Below are 8,863 nucleotides of genomic sequence, written 5' to 3' on the forward strand. Positions count from 1 at the left end.
GAGGCGGCGGCAGCGGCGCCGGCGGTGCAGAGCGTCTCCTGCGCATGCGCAGGAGACGCTCTTGCACTTTCGGGGGGATTTAAACATCCCCCCGAAATTTTTTTAAACTTTTTTTATTTTTGTGCACACGTGGGGACTGGCCCACGTGTGCACAAACCTCCCCCGGCCCCCCAGCTGCCCCCTCCGTGCTGATTTAAGTATCCGCACGGAGGGGGCAAGTTGGCTATTAGATATATAGATACTCCTTTCTGTGTTGTCCAGCCAGCCATTTCAACTTTGTTTTGTTAGGAGTGATTAACTGAAGGTGATAGTCTTCTTCCCCCTTCTGTGGAAGCTGGTACCTGAGAATATGAATACTAATGTGTGCTAGAATCATTCAGTTATATGCATTAGCATAAATAGCACCCAAGATGTGTTACTAAATAAGGGTGCTGAGGTAACTAGATTTGATTTAATTTTAAACTGCAGGACTTCTGAGATTCCCAATTTCTCTCCCACTTATAAAGGACATTGGAAGTGTACCAATGCTGTCCTGTAAAATGTCATTCTATCTCATGAAAAGTGACCAATATTTTTTCTATTGCAAAACTTAGTGTTATGACCAAGTCTAAAATATTTGCTTGGATAACTTGCCAATCCATATAACCCGTTCTTAATTTATCACTATAATGTGCAATGTGTGTTTGTTTTTTCAGCTTTACATGACATTGTTACAAAATATATTTAATATGGTGAGGGAGCTGAAAATTTTATAAAAGTATCAGATGTTCTGAGAAATGTTAGCATTTAAAAATTTGTAGATTTTATGTATAATTTGTATTAAAATACTATTTCTTACTGTTTTGGTGAGTTTTCTTGTTTGTGCCCTGACACAGAAAATAAGAGATGTGACTAGCTTTCATTGCAAGGGGGACAGATTTGATTACAGAATGGTACAGAATTCCTGTACAATTGTATGTTAATGGGTAAGCTTGACTTCATTCAGTTTTGCTCTTTGCAGAGTCATTCGAAGGTCCTCATGAAGAGTGCTGTTACCATCAAACCTCAAAGCCTGCTTCATAGTCACTAACCCTTTTTGTTTGTATCCGAGTGACTCCGGAAACCTGGCAGTTTGGCTGTGTTTTTGTACCGTTACCAGTTTTGTAGTATGGCTCTACTGGATTGGTTTTACTTGAACCTACAGACAATCCTAGGTTGTCATTTCCATCGGAAGACCTCTTGACAGTCTATCTGCTTATGGAGCTCCCTTTATAAAAACAAAACAGTTTTAGATGCAGCTTCTTGAAGCCATAGGCTGAGAAATAATTATTTTTAAAAAGGAGTTATCTAAGAGTTGTGGAAAGTAAAAGCATAAAATGCATACATAAGAGTTCGAGCTGAAATGTGACATGAGTTCAGGATTATGAAACTTTTGATATAAAAAGCCAAATCTTGTTTCTCTTTTAGAGAGAGTAAATGATCCTGGTGTGGCAATGTTTTGAACAGATTGCCAAATTGCATCTGGCCCTTGCTCAGAATTAGTCTTGTCCTGAGGTGGGATAAGTGTTTGTGGGATACAAGAAGTATGGCCAAGACACATTGCAAAAAAGCACATGCATCTAAAGAAATTAAAGCTGGCAGTGTCAAGTTCTCCAGTTGTACTGAAAAGATACCTGAGAACATGGATTTTGAACATTCACTCCTGGAGTTGTCAAAAGCCAGTGCCAATAGAAAGTCCAAGCAGAATCTCAGAAACAATTAATGTAATTTCATGCATTTAATTAAAGTGGCGGAAGACTGTTGAGGTCTAAAAACTATGACACTATGATAAAACTGAAAAAGCTGTAAAATACTGGGGAGTATAGAACCAAACAGCAAGAAAGTTTGCACAAAAGAAAATGCGTTTAGTGAAAGCAGCGCATACTCAGCCACATGGTACCAAATGATGTACATTCCCTTAATGCTTGTTTCCAAGGCAAACTTGATAGAATACAGGACATCGTGTGCCTTGTAAGTGTTACCTGCTTCCATAAGAGGGCACTGTGGCTTCATGGTTCTTTAAAAACTTTTTTGAAAAACAAAAGTGAGTATGTTTAAATGCATTCTCATGATCTTTGCCTTCAGCTCAGCTTATAAGGAAATTGCACAGGATGCTGAAAGGCAGATGGAGTAAAATTTTATACTGGAGTACTCAACACCTGTGTAGTCTACTGTCACTATAATTGTCTGTAAACCCGTCTCTGTTTCCTGGACAATAAATAACTTACAGTACATCTCATCCTGGCTGATTTTTTCCTGAGACGGCCCTCTCATCTCTGAAGGAGGCCAGAGTCTGTCCAGACTTCCAAGTAGGGAGCAGGATTCTGTACCTGTGTTCTCCCTTCCTTCCTGTGTCAAGTCTGTAACTTACTTGTAGTGATTTGGAGAAAGGGGCTGGGAAGCCAGGGGAAAGGATAACTTATTTGCTATTTTCCGTTAGATGTAGCTGTGAAGCAGCAGGTGCATCATGCTTCCTAACTCTTCCCAAACCTATCTGGGCAGTTCAGTACATTTGCTGGTGCAGTGACTGTTCGCTCTGCACTTCTCTGTCATGTGGGAAGCGACTTGGTTTGTGTCAGGTGGGCAAGTGGCCTGCCAAGAAGTGATCTGCATTACAGGGAGCCAGTGGAAGAGCCAGGTGTGCTGAGGTTGATCCAACTATCCTTCAAGGAGCCTTCCTCCAACTTAAGTGGTTTTTGCTCCAATGGAACAGCTTAAGTTAGAGGAAGTCTTCAAACTTTGCTCAGGGGAATGGTAACTTAGGGGTGGGATCTACCCCACTGCTACGAAAGTACCCAGATTCAGCAATTGTATCCTCTTGAACCACTTCTTTTAGACTTCTTTTAGAGGCTGGCAGATTTTGCAGCTTGCCAGGCTGAGAGCTAGGAATGAGCACCATGGAGAAAATTGGCATTTTTTTGATCTGGATATCAGGGAGCTGAAAGATATCAGTATTCCTGGTTATTGAGGTTCCAGATACCAGTTTGGTGTTCAGATCCGGGCTTTTTAAAAGGAATCTGATACTTTTTGGCTCCATCATTCCCTATGAGGTATCTTTTTTGAGGCTGGAGGGGCTGTTTTTTGATCAAATGACACTTAAATTGCAGCTGAGCTGTGGGTGCCTGTCCCCCTAAATAACCTCCAAGTTTTAAGTGAATTGGACCAAGAAATCTGATTCTATGGGCCCCTGAATAAGGTGCTCCCAGCCACCCTCCATTGTTTCCTATGGGGGGGGGGAAATTCCAAACTTTCTCCAGGGCAAACAATAACCGAACACACAAAAGCAACCAAAGCCACAGTGACCAAAAGCCTCCCAATGCACTCAGATCCAACAAGCTCAAAGAACCGATAGAGAACCAGGGAATCCCAGCAGAAGCACAGGATAATGGGGCAAACCTAACACAATGAATATCAAACCAGAGAATCTGAGCCAATGTTGAACCGAAGAATCCAATCAAACCAACTTGAGCAAAGAACACAATGTTGCAACTCGTAAGACCCAAGAGAGCTAATTTCAAAGCACAGAATCTAAGCCAAACCAACCTGGTAGGTCAACATCAAGCTCTGGCAAGAAGACAGAGACAGCAAAATGAACGAAAATTCCTGGGAGCCTTAATTAACATTAATAAATTAACATTTGTATCCCGCCCTCCCCGGTGGGCTCAGGGCGGCTAACAGAGGCATGGCTCTCAATATTCAAAGTTACTGCTGAATATTTCTGAAATTTTTGGGGCCCATTTACTGGTAGCCCAGGAAATCCCGGATACCATACAGACACCCAAAGATATCTGGAAAATACTGGTAAGATATTTCTCTAATATATATTTGGGCTGGAAATATTCAAACATCGATCCCTACTCAGAACTCTCTTCCTCTGTCTTTGCATGATTTAGATACGAGCCCTGGCACTGAAAACAGATCCCAATATTAACCTTGGGTCTCACCGGGTCATATTGTATTATATGAGTGCAGTGTGGAAAGCACTTTTTTTTTTTACCGGCCCTTGCTGCTGTATAGCCATATATATGAATCTTAAACAGATGAAGCTTCTACTGTCATTTTCTCCCAGTATCGGGGAAAGCTTCACTTAAAAAACATAGGTGCAGGCCATTTGAAAAAGTTGGTGACTTTAGCCCCACACCTTGTCTGAGAAAGGAGAGGGGAGAAGGTGGTACAGTGAGAAGAATGTACTGGTAAGAGATTTAAGCTACCATCAACCTCAGTTCAAGATGACCCCCCCAAATCAGTAATTCAGTTCTTTGAACCTCTTCAAGACTAGTGAAATGAAAGATATGGGTGATTAGGCAACAACTGCATTTCAGAATTTTTTTGCCATCACAACCAAGCCTTCAGGCAACCAGAGCTTACCTTCAATTTACCTAGCATGTTCATTGCTTCTAAAAAAATGCCTCTGTTATGAACCATATGAGAGTTGTTCATTACTCTGAAGTTTAAATGCAAATTGAACCCATAAAAGTTTGGCCTTCCATTTCCCTACTTTCCCCTGTGCTTTCACTGCAAACCAGCCCTACCTGCGTATGATATATATGGGGCCATTTAATCTTGGAAGGCACTGGTCGTTTAGGTTCCTCTAGTGGAGAGTAAAATACCTCTTTTCCTCACTACTGTTGGCCATTAACCTCAAACATGCTTTCACAGTCCATTAGCCCAGATAATCTGCTGGGGTGTGTTTTTAGGTCACAAGCCATTTCTCCAATGTGAGCAAAAGGTGGAGGAAAGCAGCAATAGTTTGAGGTGGGTCTTTGCCTTGGATTTCACCAAACCATTTCATAGGTTGTAGCTAATGATTAATGACATCCATAGTGGCATGCATATTTTTATTTTTTTTCCGGGTAGGTAGATGTAGTGGTCTGAACTGAAGCAGGAGAACAAAGTTCAAGTCCAGTGGCACCTTTAAGGCCAAAACTTTTTTCTTCAAGGTATAAGCACACACTTCTTCAGATACATTGAAATGGAAGTTACCAGTCCATACATATAGGCAGTTGGTGAAGAGCAAGTTAGCATACAACATAATGATGTTTTAACAGATGCAAGATGGAATAACTAGTTTATATGGTCACCATTTGTTTGGATTTAATTCCAGGGGGAAACATAGTGAAGGAAATAAACATATCAAAATTATACTGCATGCTAATTTGCTGCTCACCCTCATGGTCTGGTAACTTCCATTTCAATGTATCTGAAGAAGTAGGTATGCACACAGAAGCTTATGCCTTGAATGAAACGTTGTTGGTCTTAAAGATGCCACTGGACTCTAACTTTTGTTCTTATTTTTTTCAGTCTGTTACTTTAAAGAGAATCTTCATTTTGTTATTACATATACTTTTATTTCCACTAACTTCATGGGGTGTGGTGGGGAAATTACAAATTTTAGCTGGGTTCAAAGAAGGGGTCCAAATCACTACTTACAACTGGAGTAGAAACTCTTTTACTGATTGATCAAGGAAAGCATCTATCCCTAAGAAAGTTACTTATAGCAAGTTTTACATAACCAGAAGGCAGTAATATATAACCAATCAATGCAATCTATACTTCTTAACATTTAAGAATACTACTACTCTATTGTACGCTGCAAACGCAACATGAACTGCCGACTGCTGTAGTTTTAAGAAAGCAGGATATGTGTTAAAGATTAATTTAGGTTAGTTTGCTCTATGAGGCAAGGAATGCAGACTTTTGGAGACTTCAACTAAAAGCACAGATAGCAGTGCTGGCTCATCACTGAGTCAAATGTCCCCCTCATTTCTTTATTTGACCTTCGCAGACATGGCTACACTATGGATCTTTAACATTTCACTTTCCCCCCTGAGCTGGATAGCCCAGGCTAATCTGATCTTGTGAGATCTCAGAAGCTAAAGAGGGTTGGTCCTGGTTAATATTTGAATGGGAGACCACCAAGGAAGTCCAGGGTTTTGACGCAGAGGTGAGTAATGGCAAACTCCCTCTGAACCTCTCTTGCCTTGAAAACGCCATGGGGTCACCATAAGTCAGCTGTGACTGGATGGCAAACCAACAAACAACCCCTTCAAGGGGAAGTGTATCTCTGGCAGTTCTCCCCCCCCACACACACACACTCAATTTGAATGAAATTTTCAGTGACACAGTCTCCCAGGTTTATAGAAGAGGACACTTCTTGGAAGAATTGTGTTCCTAGTTATATTAAATTCATAAGATTTGTTCATGCCAGGATTGCAAAGAAGGAAAAGCTGCCTATCCTGACTGGGGAAGAAGGGGGGATCCAGAGTCCGGGGAATGATTTCTAATGTAGTAGAAGGATGACAGGTTCCAGGTGGGAAGGAGGCGAGTTTGGAGTTAAGATTAATTCTGAAACAGGTCGGGCTCCGCAAGCAATTCAAACTGTGCAGATTAGGACTAGTTCAAAGGCAGGAAGTGAAACTGGGGTTTGCTGTGCTTAAAGGTAAAGGTAAAGGTCCCCTTGCTCGAAAGCCAGTCGAGTCCGACTCTAGGGTTGTGTTGCTCATCTCCGTTTCAAAGCCGAAGAGCCAGCGCTGTCCGAAGATGTTTCCGTGGTCATGTGGCCGGCATGACTAAACACCAAGGCGCACGGAATGCTGTTACCTTCCCACCGAAGTGGTACCTATTTATCTACTTGCAATTTCTTGCTTTCGAACTGCTAGGTTGGCAGGAGCTGGAACTAGAGATGGGAGCTCACTCCGTCATGCGGCACACTCGGGGCTCGAACTGCTGAACTACTGACATTCCACAGCCTGCAGTTCAGCGTCTTAACCACTTGAGCCACAGCTTCTGCTGTGCTTAGATAATGCTAATTGCAGCTGGTTGTCAGGCCCGTAGCCAGGATTTTTTTAAGTCAGGGGGCATTTAAATTTCTTAGGGGGCACTGGCTAATCGGGTTAAAGGAATACCCGGCTCCTTCCCTGCACCTGCCACTGCTTGAGGGACCTGAGCTGGATGGGAAGTTGTGGGGCTTTGCCAGGAAGTCAGGGGGCCTAGCCCTGAGATGCCTCACTTTAGCTACAGGCCTGCTGGTTGTGCTACTGGCTAAAGGCACTGATTAATTACTGGGGAGTCCTTGATTAATGATCTGAATGCTGGACAGTGGGTGAGCTTCTGGGGACTAACCAGAATGCCTGTCCAACTGGAGTTGACATGGTGTATTAATTACAGCCCTGCTTCCTCTGCTGGCTTTCTGCTTCTGCAATGGGCAGAGATTAATTTACTTGCTGAGATGCAAAAAAAACAAAAACAGGGAAGGCAATCCTGGCCCTAAAATGACAGGTGAAGGAAAATGAACAAAATAGAGGCAGCCTTGCAACAGGTGAGCTGAAATTTTTACATCGGTTGTATGTCTGTGGGATTTTATTGAAGTGTTTAGGTCACGGTATTAGATCTCATGGCTCCTTTCTGTTAAAGGAGGTGTGACAGGCAGGCTACGTTCTGCTTCTCTCTAAGAGCAGCCAATGAAGAGTGGATGGAATGTTGAGGGAGGGAGACTTGAAAAACAGCAGTTGGAAAAATGACGGGTTGGTAGCAGAGAAGTAGACAGATTAAGCGCTGAAGTGAAAAGTGGTTTTCTGACTGAGTGGAACTGTGCAGAAGAGCTGCTTGGAGCAGTCTGAAAATACTAAATTTGTAACTAAAGGATCCCAGTGGTAAAAATAGGACCTCAGTTCAAAGTCCAATGGAAGTGAAACATTGTTTCTCATACTTTTCTTTCCTCAGTGTGTTGTTCATATCATAAATAAAAGATTTCATGTTTGATTAAATCCGTGGGCTGCATGTCTAAGGGAAAGAACATAAAATCATAAGAGAAGCCATGTTGGATCAGGCTAATGGGCAAGAACAAAAAAGGGAAAGAAACTAAACCTAACAAAGAACTCCAAAACCAAACAAAGGTTAGTGGAAAGGAGGGCCAATATTAAAACCTTTTCATAAAAAGAGGTACATGTATTTATTGATAATATCAAATTAAAACATATATAGGGGCCCAATTATAACCAATATATATAAAACATAACCATAACCAGGGCTAAAAGAGTTGACCTGACGCGTTTCGGCCGAATCGGCCTTCCTCAGAGGTCATACAAGTGTGGCTAGATGGTAAATAGTTACATTCATAAAAACACAATCAGGAATATATACAAACTATAAATTCAACAAGGACCATAAAGTAAATTGTTCAGAAGTAAAATAACCAGGCACAGGATAAATATGCACATGAAACCTTTTTAGTGCAATCACTAGCCCAGTGATTATAAAATCCACCTATGGTCCACAAATAACCTTCTTTGATTGTGTTGCCACAATATTCACAAGTATTGTGTTGCCACAATATTCACAATATTTTACTTCTGCCCTTCTCCACATGCAAAGTCCTGCTTGCAAGGACCTGCTGGCTGAGATTATACCACCAGATCTATTAAACAATAGATCTCAAATTTTATCTAGGTGATTTTTGATGCCATTGGATTAAGCCCAAGAATTCTTACTGTGTGTCTTATGTGCCATTGAGCTGGTTCTGAATTGTAGTGACACTTTGAGTTAATGACCTCTAAAACATCTTATCATTAATAATCGTGCTCAGGTCTTGCAAACTGAAGGCCATTGCTTCCTTGATTGAGTCAATCCATTTCATGCTGGGTCTTCCCGTTTTCCTACATCCTTGAGCTTTTCCCAGCATTATTGTCTTTTCCAGTGAGTCTTGTCTTTTCATGATGTGCCCAAAGTACAATAGCCTAATTCTAGCTTCTAGGGAAAGTTCAGGTTTGATTTGGTCTAGAATCCACTTATTTGTCTTTTTGGCAGTCCGTGGTATCTATAAAACTCTCCTCCAACACTGCATTTC

The sequence above is a fragment of the Gekko japonicus genome, unplaced genomic scaffold (assembly GCF_001447785.1).
Source record: "Gekko japonicus isolate JY-2015 unplaced genomic scaffold, Gekko_japonicus_V1.1 scaffold1960, whole genome shotgun sequence".
Classification (NCBI taxonomy): Eukaryota; Metazoa; Chordata; class Lepidosauria; order Squamata; family Gekkonidae; genus Gekko; species Gekko japonicus.